The sequence below is a fragment of the Rutilus rutilus genome, assembly GCF_951802725.1.
Source record: "Rutilus rutilus genome assembly, chromosome: 3".
Lineage (NCBI taxonomy): Eukaryota > Metazoa > Chordata > Actinopteri > Cypriniformes > Leuciscidae > Rutilus > Rutilus rutilus.
This window is the reverse complement of record NC_140211.1, coordinates 7269988-7287512: the sequence shown is the minus strand read 5'-3', so window position 1 is coordinate 7287512 and position 17525 is coordinate 7269988. Positions and strand designations below refer to the sequence as shown.

The 17525-nt window shown below is 40.1% G+C and overlaps 1 protein-coding gene across 1 annotated transcript in view; it reads right to left on the bottom strand.

The window, feature by feature from the left end:
• Positions 1-9085, bottom strand: part of rin1b (Ras and Rab interactor 1b) — a 34248-nt gene extending 25163 nt beyond the window's left edge. Inside the window, exon 1 of the mRNA XM_084404805.1 lies at positions 9043-9085. The gene's annotated coding sequence lies outside the window, so the exon portion shown is untranslated. The remainder of the gene's footprint in view (positions 1-9042) is intronic.
• Between the last annotated feature and the right edge of the window lie 8440 nt (positions 9086-17525).

Here is a 17525-nt window from a genome sequence, read left to right as displayed (position 1 = left end):
GTTTCTAGCATCAGAATGTGCCCCGTCCCCAGTGACCGAGCCGTTATGTGCTGTACAGCCAGTCACCATTGTTCGCGAGCCCCCGTATTCGAGCACCGGCAGCGCGCGCGCCGCCCCGTCCTCTCTGATAGAGGTTCCCCATCCCGCCCAACGCGGCGATCCGAACCCAGAGATCATTCGACCCCTAGCTATGTGTGCGAAAGCATGGCAAGCTATCCAGGGCGTGTCAGAATGGGTGCTGAATACTATAATGCACGGCTATTCGCTTCAATTCGCTCGCCGTCCCCCGCGCTTTCTAGCACGGACAGAGACGAGAGTGAATACAGAAGTAGCGCATCTGCTTCAGGCAGAAATAGCAAAGCTGCTGCACAAAGGGGCTATAGAACAGGTGCATCCTTCTCTGAGCGAGTCGGGCTTTTACAGCCGTTATTTCCTCGTACCCAAGAAGGACGGAGCGCTGAGACCTATTTTAGATCTGAGACATTTGAACAAAGCCCTCATGAGACGGCCGTTCAAAATGATCACAACCAGACAAATCCTCGCGCAAATTCGCCCGGGAGACTGGTTCATCTCTCTCGATCTAAAGGACGCATATTTTCAGATTCAGATAATACCCCGTCACAGGCCATTCTTGAGATTCGCCTTCGACGGTCGGGTATATCAGTACACCGTCCTGCCGTTCGGTCTATCTTTAGCACCCCGTACATTTACGAAGTGCATGGACGCGGCTCTCTCTCCTCTGAGGAGACAAGGAATGCGGATACTGAATTATCTGGACGACTGGCTAGTTCTCGCGCAGTCAGAGGCAGAGCTTTTGTCTCACAGAACAGCGCTTCTCAGCCATCTGGAATGCTTGGGTCTCTCAGTCAACTGGACCAAGAGCTCATTACTGCCCCGCCAGTCGACTTCCTTTCTCGGAATAGAACTGGACTCGGTGGCTATGACGGCCAGATTGTCAGAGCAGCGCGCGCGCCGCATTCGACATCTCGCCGCGTCTTTCCAGACGGGCAGTCAGGTTCCGCTGAGGACATTCCAGCGAGTCCTGGGGCATATGCGCTGAAAGCGCGAGTGCCTCACCGAGCCTGGACGGCCGGCTGTTTACGAGTCAGAGTGAATCATGGCTGTGTTTCAGCCCTGCAGCCCTGGCTAGCAGCCGAATGGTATCGCACGGGAGTGACGATGGGAGTTGTCTCGCACCGGAAAGTTGTCTCGACAGATGCGTCCAACCTAGGTTGGGGAGCGCTATTAGAGGGCAGACCGGTCTATGGCCCTTGGTCAGACCAGGAGAGTCACCTTCATATAAACTGTCTAGAGATGCTGGCGGTCGAGAAAGCGCTCAAGCACTTCCTCCCATACCTACAGGGCCACCATGTACTAGTCCGCACGGACAACATGTCAGTGGTAGCCTATGTGAACCGTCAGGGCGGTGTCAGATCCAAAACACTCTGCACCCTGGCGGAAACGCCTCCTTGTGTGGGCTCAGCACTCACTGCGCTCGCTGAGAGCCGCGCATGTGCCGGGTCTCCTGAACGAGGGTCCAGACAGACTGTCCAGGGACAACGTTCCCCTGGGCGAGTGGTCTTTGCATCCCCAAACAGTCCAGTCACTGTGGCGCCGTTTCGGCAGAGCGAAAGTCGACCTCTTTGCGTCAAAAGACAATGCGCACTGCCCACGGTTCTTTTCCAAGAGCGAGGACGCGCTGGCCCAGACCTGGCCCAGCGGCCCGCTTTACGCTTTTCCCCCTGTCTCTCTGCTGCCACAAGTCATCGGGAGAATCAGGGAAGCGCGCCACACGGTGCTCCTCATAGCCCCGTATTGGGAGAATCAAACGTGGTTCCCAGATCTAATACGGCTGGCGGACACACCCCCCTGGCCGATACCGGTGAGAAGAGACCTTCTCTCTCAAGCCCGCGGCTCGATCTGGCATCCTCATCCAGAGCGCTGGTCTCTGCATGTATGGATAGTCAACGGATACCCGTTGACTTGCCAATAGGGGTTGTGAACACGATCACACAGTCTAGAGCTCCCTCTACGAAGCGGCTCTACACATCTAAATGGTCTGTGTTTAATAAATGGTGCACCGCCCAAGGGCTGGATCCACAAACATGTGAGGTGTCGCGTGTGCTTTGTTTCCTCCAAGAGCTGTTGGACATGGGCAGGTCCCCCTCCACGCTCAAAGTATATGTTGCGGCCATATCAGCTTTTTCCGACTCGGCGCTGGGCCGCGCATTAGGGAGGAATGAGTTCATTATCCGCTTCCTTAGAGGAGCTAGGAGGATGAACCCCCCGCGACCCCCCTCGGTTCCTATTTGGGATCTTTCCCTGGTCTTAGAGGCCATGAATGCGCATCCCTTTGAACCCATGGAAACTGTGGATATGAAATACCTCACGCTCAAAACCGTTTTTCTGATAGCCCTGTCTTCAGTCAAACGTGTGGGTGACCTACATGCGTTATCAGTTAACGCGGCATGTCTCGAGTTCGGACCTAATGACTCTAAAGTCATTCTCAAACCGAGACACGGTTATGTCCCCAAAGTGTTGGGCACACCCTTCAGAGCACAGGTCATTTCTCTCTCAGCTTTGCCGGCTACCGGCAGCGAAGTTGACAGTAATCTCCTTTGCCCTGTCAGAGCGCTGAGAAATTACTTTACGCGCTCCGCCGCCATGAGGCGCTCGGAGCAGCTTTTCGTTTCGTTTGGTGGGCGCACCAAGGGTCTCGCCGCCTCGAAACACACTCTGTCCAGATGGATAGTGGACGCTATTGCAGCTGCTTATGCGTCTAAAGACCTGCAATGCCCTTTGGGCATCAGAGCCCACTCTACTAGAGGCATGGCCTCGTCATGGGCTTGGTCTAGCGGAATTTCTATTCATGACATTTGTACGGCGGCGGGCTGGGCCTCCCCGTCTACATTTGTTAGATTTTACAATCTAGAAGTTCCCGCCCTGCAGGCTAAACTTTTATCAGTCTAAATCTCGCGTAGGCCGGCCCACTTCTGTGCGCGGGCTACTGCTGTTTGATTTAGCCCTCCTGGTTGAGCTGTACAATATAGGGTTGGTTAGTCAGACCGGCCGCGCCGTTCTGTTCCCCCCACTATGTGCTTATGTACTTGCGCTAGCCATATCATTGGCCGCCCGGCTCACACTCTCGTGTTCCCCGGGCTTCCCTGGGACTCATTCAGTGGATGCCGGGCGCGCACGGCGTTGACAAGGGAGTTCCCGTAGCGTAAGCTAAACTTACGCAATACGAGAGAACCTCTCGTAAGAGAACGTACTCGGTTACCTAACGTAACCTCTGTTCTCTCTAGAGAGGGAACGAGTATTGCGTAACCCGCCGTGCTCGCGCCACGAGCTCTCTCGCTTCTGCGACAAAAACCAGTGAAAGCAGCCTCTCAGCCCATATTTATACCCTCTGCCACGCCCCGCCTCGGGCCGTGACGCGTAGGCGCGCTGCTCGCGCTCATTGGGCGTGACGTCACGCCAAGGGCTCAGTGATAGGCTGCTGCAGTTGCCGCAGAGCAGCCTATCAGCACGCTAGATTGCCTGCTCTAGGTCTGCTTGCTGCCGCACTGCGTTGACAAGATAGAAAAATTAAGGATAATTTTTGGCTTCATATCTCGAGAAAAGATGACTTTACCCGTAGCGTAAGCTAAACTTACGCAATACTCGTTCCCTCTCTAGAGAGAACAGAGGTTACGTTAGGTAACCGAGTACGTTATTGTTTGTAAAAACTTTAGATTTCGACTGTAAAACTAATTAAAATATAAACTAATGTTTTAAAAATGTGTTATTTGGCAAGTGACCATGGTATAAGCGGGTTAATGCCCTTCGAGGTGTCCATTGTCAGGTATTAATGAACTGGAGGTTCACGCCTCGCCATCGTCCATTAATACCTGACAATGGACACCTCGTCGGGCATTAACCCTTACACAAAGCACATAAACAGTACCTGAGATTATCAGTGCCACACTTTGTGTTTGTTGTTCCAGCGCGACGTCGCAGAAAAATAGGAACCGTTTCTAAAGTAGAATCGTCGCGTGTCGCCGTCGCGGCTGGATAGGACAAACACTCTGATTAACATGGAAAAGAGGCATTTTATCGCGTGTCGCGGCGTCGAGTCACGTGTAGTTAGGACACGGTGTAACTGTAACACATTTCTTACCTGACACTTAATTAAACATAACATGACAAAAATGTGTGAAATATGTCACAAACAAAACAAAACAACTTGAATTGCTCTGTTTGTAAGTTAACTCGAACTCTCCCGCCATCTAGCTGTAAAACGAATCACGAGTATTCGTTGGGTCACATGACCATAAATGATCAAATTATTAAGTGATCATTGCAATTTTCCTTTCGCTGATGTCCTTCGTTAAGGATCCAGTTGTTCACTTTCGTTTGGCACAACCCTTCAAAAAAGTGCACAAAAATGCTGTTTGGGATTCGCTCGAAATCTCAACCGTATCAAGACCAATCAAGAGATCTCAAAATGAACTTAAACTCTGCTCAAAAAACTCAAAAACCAAACCTCTGAGCAATAACATTTCACTCTGCAGTTCCTTAAAGTTTTAGTAATGTTGATAGAAATTTTTATACAGTAAAACCTTTTAAGTTGTTAATTATAGTAAAAAAAAAAAAAAATATATATATATATATATAAAAAAAATATATATTATATGGTACTAAAAGGCACGTCTTGTAATTTACAAGATGCAATATTTATTATACTGTTGATTATATTTTTATATTTTACATATAATAAAAATACACATGTTGTAAACTATATACAAATATAATAAATAAATAAACAATGATAAAATAAATACATCTAGTATTTTTATTATACTATATTTTTATTTAGATTTAATTGTACATTGAACAATATAACATGCACTTTCACAATATTGGATTACAAAATGTCATGGTATCTCGTTAAATATACATTTATTAGGGTTGTAACGATACCCTCATGTCATGATTCAATACATATCACGATGCTGAACTCAATATACGAAATTATTGCAATACTCCAAGACATATGGTAAAAGGTTAACAATTATTTTTTTTTACTGTTAATTAAAATGATAAATTTGGTATGACATTGTGTGTGTAAATGAATAGGTTTGGTGCTGATAACCCAATGCACAGGACAATAGTGACACCAGAATAACAATATTCATGATTCAGAAGCTGAAAATACACAATTATTATAGACGAACATGCTTGCACTCTGTCACTGACTAGATATATTTAAAATAATGTGTTTTTACTGGTAACATAAGACATTTGGCATTATCGGGACACACAAATATTCCCCCATTGCATTACTATACATCATATTCAACATTATATATATAGTAGTTTAATGTAGTACTGACACTAAAACTTTTTTCCTCACACAGTAATTTTCATTTTGGGTGAACTATACCCAATACATAAATACATAAAGTCACATATTGTTGTCGTTCTGTATTGCGATATATTGTTGCACCGCTAACATTTATATATAAATTATGTATATAAACAACAAACATAAAATATAAATATATAAACATAAATAATTACAATGTAATATCATAATGGGTCACACTTAAGTTTAGGGTCCAATTCTCACTGTTAACGAACTATTAACTACAACTTTTGCCTCAATAAACTCCTACCGTTTATTAATAGTTAGTAAGGTAGTTGTGACCATATGTAGAATATGGTCACGAATAATAAGACATTGATATGTGTTTTATAAGTACTAATAAACAGCCAATATCTAGTAATATGCATGATAATAGTGAGTATATTACTAGTAATAGTGAGAATTGGACCCTAAACTAAAGTGTGACCTAATACTGTTTTACTAAAGTAAAAAGAGTCGCCTTTTAATTTACATATTTGTCTAAAAATGTCTCCATTCAACTTAAAACTTAAAGGACACACCTCATACTTTGACTGTTTTTATCTCTCTCTTTCCCTACACAAAAGTGGAAACTGGAATAATGCATCACTGCAGTGAAGTGGAGGAGTGATGTAAAGTTGTGTTCAGTGAGCGAGTGAATGACTAGCGTCTGGTGAAGAGCTCTCCACATGTGATATCGTCGAGCTTCAGCTAAACACACGGCTAGGGCTGCACGATATTGAAGAAAATTGCGATAGCTCATTAAATAATGCGATATTCGATATGCGATATGATAATGCTTAAAAAGTGTGTAAAATAAACTTAAATTATCTTTAAAATATATTTAAAATTATATAACCTACATATGTGTTTCACATTCTTTTTGTGACAAGAAAACATCCCTACTGTAAAACAAATATTTTCATGATTTTTTATCACAACTTTTCAACCTTTTTTAATTTGTGTGAATTTATGTGGTTCAGATAACATAATATTTTGAGTTTCTATTAATTAAACAAATTTCCTTCACTATATTTACTCAAATATTTTATTTCAGTGGACTCAAAATTTTAAGGCAACCAGGTAACTTGCTTTTTTTAAGTTAAACCAACAATCATTTTTTACAGTGTGAACAGCAGTGTTTTACTGTAGCATAAGAAGTGTTTTTTTAACATCAGTGTAAACCACAGGGTTCAGGGTTATCCTACATTAGGTTTATTTAACAACAGAAACTGAATAATCAAATGTAAAAATAAAACGCTGCTTAGTTTTCACTGTATGAATTAAATATATACTGATTCTTATTAAAGCTACAAAAGTTATTCAGCCGAGAGGAGTGAGTGATTTTCTCTTCGTCTTTTCTTCATGACCCCAGTTATTGCAAGCCGTTGCGATATGCATATTGCGATTTGCGATATTTTGATATATTGTGCAGCCCTAGAACACACGACTCACATCCAGGGGAACTTTCTGAAGTCATACCAGGAACCGACTAAAACTTCAGCCGGGACTCGCTGAAAATCTTCACCTCCACCAAACTCTGTAGTGCATATTCACATTTATGTTTAAGGCATTTATTCAAAGAGACTTCGATTGTATTTCATTAAAGAGCCCCTATTATGCTTTTTCAAATCCTTTCATGTCGTGTGTAATAAAGCTGTTTGTGAAAGTCTGCAAAGTTTCAAAGATCAAAGTGGTCGATAAATGGAGTTTCTGTCTCCTAATTCCAGTCTCACTTTCTACTCCATTCTATGTAGGTTTGTAAAAATTTGCATAATGCCAGCCTATGGTTTTCATTGGCTGCCGGAGAACAACGTCTCGTTTGCCCCGCCCTCAAACACTGTAGTTGCAGCGGAGACTGGAAGAGTTTGGTTCGTGTTGTTCATGTCGAGAAGACGCCGTTTTCTTTGCTGCACTTCCAAAAGATGAGATTTGATACGGTAAAACGACGCCATCGTTACTGTTCGTATCTCTGTGCATCAAGTGGAGGAAGCGAGGAAAATCTGAAATTCAGATTTGCTTTAAGAGGTCGACCAATCACAACAGACTGGTCAGTCTGACCAATCAGAGCAGAGGAAGCTTTCTGAAAGGCGGGGTTTAGAGAGAAGCTGAAGTTGCAATGTGTATAATGAGAATTATTTTACCTTTTTGTAAACCTCCTGTGAGACTCCAAAACAAAATGAGTAACCTTTAAAATAGCATATTAGGGGCACTTATAATAAACTTATAATCATTGGCATTGCAAGTGCCATTTATGCTTGCTAATTTGTGAGGACAAAATTGCATTAAAAGAAAGTCCTACAGTGAAGGTTCGCACCAAAAAACTAATAATGGTGAGGGCGTTACGCATGTTGGCTATATCAGTGACAAACAGGATATATATATAGTGTTCACAATGAGCGATTATGACATGATAGAACAAATGACATCATTCTAATAGACTGGTTATTATAGCACTGGAAAAACAAGATGAGTTTCATCCATCAGTCAAAGTGCTGCGAAACAAAGCCATTGCAAGTGTGAACAGACTGATTGCATGTGTGTATATGTGTGAGTATGTGTGTGTGTGTGTGTGTGTGTGTGTTCTCCCAGGAGGCTCACCACCACACTTTTCACACTGCCACCCCCGCAGCCAAAGATGCTCAGAGCTGTGGTGGTTTTTCTGTCTAACTACCACCAGGCAACAAACCTACTGTACATATACTAAAAAAAAAAAAAAAAAGAGGAAGATTTCCAAACCAAAATGTATAAATATAAACATTTATAATGGACAATATACAACTGAATAGTACAACTGAGGTGGAGATCGACTTAACTTCAGAAATCTGACTCATTTCAGAGATCAAAAAGCAAGTGGACTGAGAAACAACACTGACTGCATCTGATCCCGACGGTATCAAACCAGCACACATGATCATAACTATCGATTATATGAACATACTGTACATACAGTCTGCATCAAATATCATCTTATAACTTTACAGGCTGTGTTGAAGGAAAATTCTACCAAAACAAAAAACACATAATGCTTCGGATGTGAATTTAGACCATCATGGCTTCAGATTTAAAATATAAAAGGTGACCTCTTACAAAACAAGTATACAGTGATGGCATCAGTTAGTAATACCATGGTATTGAATGGATACCATATCTCTATACCATGGTACCTATAAGTTGCTTCAAAGAATAACATTGTATTGCCATTGTACACATAAAAAAAGCATGGTAATACTTTTAAGTAGCCTACTTTTGCTTGTCTATCCATTTATTATTAATAAATATCGTGAAAGGATCATGTGACACTGATGGGATCATATGATAATGTGGTATTTTAAAATATACTGTGGTACTGGATAATCATATTTATATACAGTACCATAGTGATGCAAAGGTTATGATGGTACTATCAATGTACACATGGTACTTTTTGTTAGTCTATCTATCTATCTATCTATCTATCTATCTATCTATCTATCTATCTATCTATCTGATCTATCGATTAAGTTACATGGTAATCCAAAATACAAGACAGCCTACACTTCAAATAATAACACGAAACATAGTAGGCAATATTTAAACAATGTATTAGCATGGTGCATGTCCAAAACACGGCAATGTCATTAAGGAAAATACTCTATATGAATGAGTAACTTTACCTTCTCCGTTAATAGTTCTTCACCTTCGCGTCCATCATCATCATCATCATCATCATCAGGTTGGTGATTTCAGGCGCGCTTTCGGTTGAACATCGTTTGATCGGTTCAGGGCTGGTGATGATGTGTTTGATCTGATGAGATGATCCTTGTTCATGTGATATGATGAGTTTGATATCATTAAATGATCCTCCGTGTTCTTCACATTCTGATTCACGCGCACTGGAGCTCCTCGCGCAACTTTCCCCACGCGACACAAACTCTTCTGTCACTATACGTGCGCAGACACACGGACTGGAAATAGTATCCTCGCCAAGTCAAGTCAAAATAAAATAATGATATAAAATATTTGTATACAAAAATATTAAATCAAATAATAAAACAAAAATAATTTATCTCCTCAACTGTTTTGCCATTGCCATTCTTCGACGCGGTTATCAAACAGTAGGAAAAAATTAAATGAATTGAGAATTATATATAAAAGAAAGGAACACGTGAACATACAAACACTGAAATATGTTACTTAGCTTATAAATGAGACAGAAATCAAATCACGAGTGGAAGTCTTGAAGACGCAGCCCACGTGATCAGGCGCGCTCCTGCGTTTCACTTTATTTCCGCTGGGTGTCGCTAGAGGAGAGAGAGACAAAGGGTGCGAGTGACATCAGACGACAGACAGACTGACTAAAACATATTTTTTTAACAATAAAATGGTATTTAACCCATATAAATTGCTTAAAAGAGATTACTATAATTCCCAAACACCATTTGGGACAGTTTTCACTTCCGTCGTTCCAGATGTAAGGTAATTACAATCTCTGTGACCTAGTGGTTCTGAATTAGTGGGTCATGTATGATTTTGCAGTTTTTAGTTTAACGTTAGATATTATTTTTACCATTTACCAACTTAAATACGAAAGGATAGTTGTACTAATTTCGCGGGTAGTTGAGCTACTACTTTTTGCTTTTCTATGGCAGGGGTTTTAAAACTTTTGGATACCCCAGTTATCGACCGTCCTTGCTGTATATTCTCATGTATAAATATCATTTTATACACTCTAAAAAAAGAAAATACTGGGTTGTTTCAATGTTTGGGTAAAAAATGGACAAGCCCAGCCGCTTAAAAATGTAAACCAATAGTTGGGCTCTTCCATATTTGACCCAAACGTTGGTTTAAACAACCCAGCATTTTTTTAGTGTATGATGAAAAAATAATACATGTCAAATTTTATTTGGAAAATATTTTCTATTCTCATTAGTTACGTTGTTTTTTTTCTACTCCAGGTACTTTACTGTCATTTATTACTTTACTTTACTTTGTTTATTTAATCTAATGTTTATTGTGTATTTATATTGTCTATTTTATTTATTTGAATAATTTCTAAAGTATTTATTTTGCATTATTTTAATCAATTTTTTTATTTTTTTTATTGTATTTTTATATTTATTACTTTAACTTTTTCCACTGTTTTTCTCTAAACTTTTCTCCAGACCTCAAAAAAAAACAAAAAAAAAACTTGTTCTATGGTACATTCTGTCCTTGATAACCAGAGCTTGATAACCCAGATTCATCTCTTTTGTTGAATAAAAAAAAGAGAAGTTTGGTTTTTCTATGGGACATACAAAGTCATATGGGACATGAGATGACAGAATTCTCAAAAATGAGAAAACTGTTCCTTTAAAGGGAATAAATGTAATCCTCACATGCTTAGCAAACATACGGGCCTACACTTCTACACATACACTTATCCAACCATTACATATTTCTACATCTTCAGTGTCAGTTCTCTCCTCCCCTTTTCAAAGAACTGTTCTTCAGCAGCAAGAGGTTAAAAAAAGCAACACGCCACAATCTCCACGCGCTCCAATGCCCTTATCCTCATCCATAATTAGTGCCGAGAGCTGCGCCTCTGGCCGCCTCCATAGCCTGAGCACGGTGGATGTTTCCCCATCCTCTCCAACAACAGCCACAAGGCACTTTATTAAGGCATATAAGGACAGGGTCAATCCAAAACAGGCTAAGCTCAGGGATAAAAACATGTGATACGGAGTTCATTTATAGTCTCCAGGCAGACTCTGGAGACGCGTCCTCGCGAAGAAACCATGCATGAGCCAGGAGCAAAATATGCTGCACTGTCACTGTGGTCAAATTATGTTATCAGGTCAGATCTGCATCTCACACTGATTTTGTCAGGGTTCTGTCACTTCTGTCTAGATTATATCTTGGTTTGGTGACAGATCTGACACTCCCAGTTTGTCATGTGTTTGTGTTATAGTGCTGTTTGTTATGAGCACATAGCTTGTCATGTGTTTCCTTGTGCCATGCACTCTAAAATATGCTGGGTTGTTTTAACCCAACTTTGGGTCAAATATGGACAAACCCAAATGTTGGGTTAAAACCGTAATGTAAAAATCTAACCTGTGATGGTTCGTCACTTTTATGTGTCCTCTTGTTTCTGGTTTCCCTGCCAAAGTCAAGTTTTGCGATGCCTGTCTTGTTTTCCCCCTCGGGGTATTTTTGTTTTATTTTACCACTTAATTAAAGATCCTTCATTCCTGCACTTGAATCCTCGCTTCACTATTATTCCACCCGTGACAGATTCGCTGCTCATTTGCATAAAGTTAAATAAATTCAGCTTGTCACAGTAATTTGGCTTGTCACTATATACCAAATAGTATAAAGTGGACAAAACGGTAACACTGAAAAATGAAAATTAGCCCATGATTTACTCACTCTCAAGCCATCCTAGGTGTATATGACTTTCTTCTTTCAGACGAATACAATCTGAGTTATATTAAAAAAAATGTCCTGGCTCTTCCAAGCTTTATAATGGGAGTGAATGGCCGTTTCTGTTTTGAAGTGTATCTATCCATCATAAAAGTGCATCTATCCATCATAAAAGTGCATCTATCCATGATTAAAGTGCATCTATCCATACAAGTGCATCTATCCATCATAAAAGTGCATCTATCCGTGAAAAAAGTGCATCTATCCATCATAAAAGTGCATCTATCCATGATAAAAGTGCATCTATCCATGAAAAAAGTGCATCTATCCATCATAAAAGTGCATCTATCCATGATACAAGTGCATCTATCCATAAAAGTGCATCTATCCATGATAAAAGTGCATCTATCCATGATACAAGTGCATCTATCCATCATAAAAGTGCATCTATCCATGATACAAGTGCATCTATCCATGATAAAAGTGCATCTATCCATGATAAAAGTGCATCTATCCATGATACAAGTGCATCTATCCATGATACAAGTGCATCTATCCATGATACAAGTGCATCTATCCATACAAGTGCATCTATCCATGATACAAGTGCATCTATCCATGATAAAAGTGCATCTATCCATACAAGTGCATCTATCCATGATACAAGTGCATCTATCCATGATAAAAGTGCATCTATCCATACAAGTGCATCTATCCATGATACAAGTGCATCTATCCATGATAAAAGTGCATCTATCCATACAAGTGCATCTATCCATGATAAAAGTGCATCTATCCATACAAGTGCATCTATCCATGATAAAAGTGCATCTATCCATACAAGTGCATCTATCCCAAAACATTATTGTGGGCCCAAAACATGAGCGGGAGAGGATAGAAGCTGGATTGGGTCCCTTGGCCATGCAATCTAAGAAAGAAGTAAAAAGCCTAGGTGTCATTTTGGACTGTGACATGAATTTTAAGTCTCATATCAATCAAGTGACAAAAATGTGTTTTTATCATCTGAGAAATATAGCCAAGATTCGTCCTTTTTTGTCTTTGGATGATGCTAAGAGACTCATTCATGCTTTTATCTTCTCTCATCTTGATTATTGTAATGCTATGTACACTGGCCTACCTAAGGGCTCTATAGCAAAGTTACAGTTGATACAAAATGCAGCAGCCAGAGTACTAATGAAATTAAAAAGGAGAGAACATATTACGCCGGTTTTAATGGAATTACATTGGTTACCAGTTCACCAAAGGATCGATTTTAAGGTTCTTTTATTTGTTTATAAAACTCAGCACAATTTGGCACCTTTATACATTTCTGACTGTTTGTCAAGATATGCTCCTAACCGTAGATTAAGATCCTCTAATGCTAATCTTCTGGCACATTATACAGTTAATTATAAACGATCAGGTGGTGCTTCTTTTAGCCACTATGCTCCAAAAATTTGGAATTCTTTACCAAATGAAGTGAAAGAGGCTACTAGCATTCATATTTTTAAAAGTCAGGTTAAGACACACCTTTTTAAAGTTGCTTATGAGTACAATAATATTATGTGAAGTTGTGTAAGAGTAAGTCTTTTATTTTAAACTGTTATTTATATGTATTTTCTTTTTATATTGACATTGCGTGAATTTGTTTTTATGTTTGTGAAGCACTTTGCGTTGCATTCCATGTATGAAAAGTGCTATATAAATAAATGTTTATTATTATTATTATTATTATTATCCATGATACAAGTGCATCTATCCATGATAAAAGTGCATCTATCCATGATAAATGTGCATCTATCCATACAAGTGCATCTATCCATGATACAAGTGCATCTATCCATGATAAAAGTGCATCTATCCATGATAAAAGTGCATCTATCCATGATAAAAGTGCATCTATCCATGATAAAAGTGCATCTATCCATACAAGTGCATCTATCCATGATACAAGTGCATCTATCCATGATACAAGTGCATCTATCCATGATACAAGTGCATCTATCCATACAAGTGCATCTATCCATGATAAAAGTGCATCTATCCATGATACAAGTGCATCTATCCATACAAGTGCATCTATCCATGATAAAAGTGCATCTATCCATGATACAAGTGCATCTATCCATGATAAAAGTGCATCTATCCATGATAAAAGTGCATCTATCCATACAAGTGCATCTATCCATGATACAAGTGCATCTATCCATGATACAAGTGCATCTATCCATGATAAAAGTGCATCTATCCATGATAAAAAGTGCATCTATCCATGATAAAAGTGCATCTATCCATGATAAAAGTGCATCTATCCATGATAAAAGTGCTCCACACGGCTCCAGGGGTTAATCAAGGCCGTCTGAACCGAAGCGATGCGTTTGGGAAAGAAAAATATTCATATTTTAATGTATCTCAATAGCTCAAATTTCAAGAAAAAAAACTTTACATGTCATTTTGGTGATCATTGAGTTTTAAGGGATGGACGAATCCTGGACGAATGGACGAATCCTATTGGCTTTTTGTTGAGGGAACCGGGGGTGTTTCTCACTACTCAGTGAGCCTACAGAAATATGTCATCACTGCATGTGTAGTGTCAGGTTTTTTCCTTTCCATGGCCACTCTAAAAAACGCTGGGTTGTTTTTTCAACCCAAACGCTGGATTGAGCCTGTTGGGTCATTTTGTTGGGATATTTTTTCATAGTTGGGTAGTTTTTGTTTACCCTGGTAATCCAGAGTTCTCGCGAGAGCACAAGTTGAATTTGCTCAACGAGTTTACTCTGGTGTCGAATAATGATGCTCATTAAATATGCCCCTCGATCCGAGCTGCACCAATCACAGCGGGTTATATAGGCGGGCCAGAGGCGAGCTAAACAGATGACGACAGCGCTGTGACGTCGAAGTCATTAGTAAATATTGCAAGATGGCTATGGATGAACACCAGCTGTCTGAAACGGCTTTGGCCGCTACAATGAACGAGTTAGACTTGGCTTTTTATCTAAAACAGGAACAGAAGACGGCGCTCGAATCGTTCCTTTGCAAGAAGGACGTTTTTGCTGTTTCGCCGACCAGATACGGTAAGAGTCTAATCAGAGAATGTAGCTGGGAGAATGTAACCCTGCTGGTAGCTGGGGTTTATTGTTGTGATTAGTCGTAGTGTTATCCAGTTGCGTGCAGCGAGAGCTTGGTGCCGCCCTTCGAGCTGGGCGATTTTCATTAGTCGACGCCAGACCATTAATCCTTTAGATTTAGGTCTGGATTTCCAGGCTAGTTTTTGTTACCCATCCGTTGGGTTAGTGGCTGGGTAAATCTCACGGACACTTGAAACAATACACCCCTCCCCCACCCGCCCTCCGACGCAACAACCCAGCGGTGGCTTTAATACAACAACCCATCTGATGGGTTACACAGAGCGCAGGCTTTTTGCATCCTCATCAAATTTGTTGTCAAAAATAAGTAATTCAATATTTAACTTTAAAAAAGCAATTTCGTTTAACTGTAGAAGCTGTAAAATTGTTGAGTTGTCATTCTTTTCTGCACCTTTTTACTCATACACATGTTCAGGTTTGAACTCTTTTTGTGCATTCCTGGGTGTTCTTGCATATTAATAAATGTTCAGCTTTTGTTTACTACTGTTGCCTGTGTTGTTACTATAGTAATTCTGTGTGTGATGTTAATTTCCACCGTATTTTGGGTTTATTTTTAATCAATAGTTGAGTTTAATAAAACCACCCAGCATGCTGAGTGAACATGCTGGGTTTGTCCAATTTTGACCCAACACTGGGTTGCCAAATAACCCAAATTGGGTTGTTTTTTAACCCAGCACTTTTTAAAGTTGAACAGGACAGCTGCTGTTAGTCGTCATGAAGATGATCTCAGCATCCACATCATCTAAATTCCCTTGGTTGCGCCCACAGAACCCATCCATGTGTACATTACACACCCATCCCTCCAAAAAAAAAGTCCACTTTGGATGCAGATTAAACCGGTTGCCTCTCTTTCCGTCGCATGCTGCAGATTTCCACATGGAAAATCCCCATTCGTGCCGTGGCATCATCAACGTAGCGATGGCTTCATGATTCAGTGTCTTGAGAAAAGGCTGGAGGAAGTGACACTTTGTCAGCGCTGACCTGACAGTGACCCTCGCACCCTGCCGAATCAAAACCCAGAAGAGGCTTCCAGCAGAAACACAGAAGACTGAGTGATGGGTGGAGAAGTAAATGCAGTAAGTGAGTTTCTTTAGCGTTCAATCATAAACAACCCACACATTAAAGTGATGGCGGTTATACAATTACAGAAAATGAGCACATTATCATCCCGATGCCAGAGAGACTAACTGTAATTGTTTGAATCCATTGTTAACAGCGTCATCAGATCAAGTGTTAGTTATATTCAGCACACCCTGAAAACACTTTCTATTAGTTATTATTATCATCATTATGTTGCTCTATTTAAAAGTCCCCTTGTAGTCAATAATTGTATCCCTTAAAACTCATCTTTGATCACCAAAATGACATATTTAAACGTTTTTTTCCTGTGAGAACAAAAATTCTTCATACCTGAATGTAACTCGACACCCTTGCCTCATTTAATATATGCGGATCAATGAATATGCTAATTAGCCCCGCCTCCACTCACACCAGCTCAGAGATCCACTTGCTCAAGTCAACTTACTGAGGTAAACGCTGCACAATGGTGTCGCTCTTTACAACGGCGAACACATAATGTGATTAATATGATTAGCCTTTTGCTTGACTACGTTATCAGACAGCTAATAATGTGTTGCTAATGTTACACAAACCCTGTTCCCGTTCGCCATCTCAGAGTCAGACATCTTGAGATGACTTTGAACATCTCAGAACATCAGTAGAGAAACACATATAGGTCATCATGACATCGTAATATACAACATACACCTGCTATATTGCTAAATCTACCTGATTTTTTTATATCAACAGAAAAACATATCAGGATAACCTGGCATCTCTTGAGACTCCCCTGCTAGTTCGCTGTTCATGATATGCTAAAGCCCGCCGGCACATTGATCTGATTGGTTACAAGGTAGTTTGTGACGTCAGAAACACCAGCGATTTCAAAGCGTGTTTTTGAGACTGTCTTTGGTTCACTGCAGTTTTAAGGAGAAAACACTCAGCAATGGTGTCGACTTATGAACTTACACATGTTTTGTCTTAAAGCATATTAAAAACACCACATAGACACATAAACAACATTAAAACCTTGATTTTCACCATGGGGGGACTTTAACTGAATAATTTATCTAATGTCGTCACAAACACACATGCTGGATTTTTTTGTATAACGCAAAAAGAGGATTTTTCTTTTATTATCTCTATATCTTCCATTCAAAGAGCAGTTCATAAATGACGGGATCTGGCACAAAATAAGTCATAAAACTATCAGAACAGGTCATATGATAGTAGTCCACATTCTATGACTCATGTGCTGCTTTTACGGTGTCCTTTATGGAGCTTATCAGATGAAAAAGGAAATTAGCTTTCAGTGACGACGTTTCTACTTCTGTATGTCATGGAAAAAAATAACTGTACAGATTTGTGCAGTCCAAAGTCCAAATCACACTCTTTGCTGTCCAAACTTAATTGATATAAGTACCAATGTAGAACATTATATTGAAACTGTGTCTATTCCTTGTTTAGTGAGGTCAAATCTAGGCATCTAGGAAAAATCTAATTGTGATTAAACCAGAAAATCTCAATATTAGTGAACAAAAACAATTTATAAA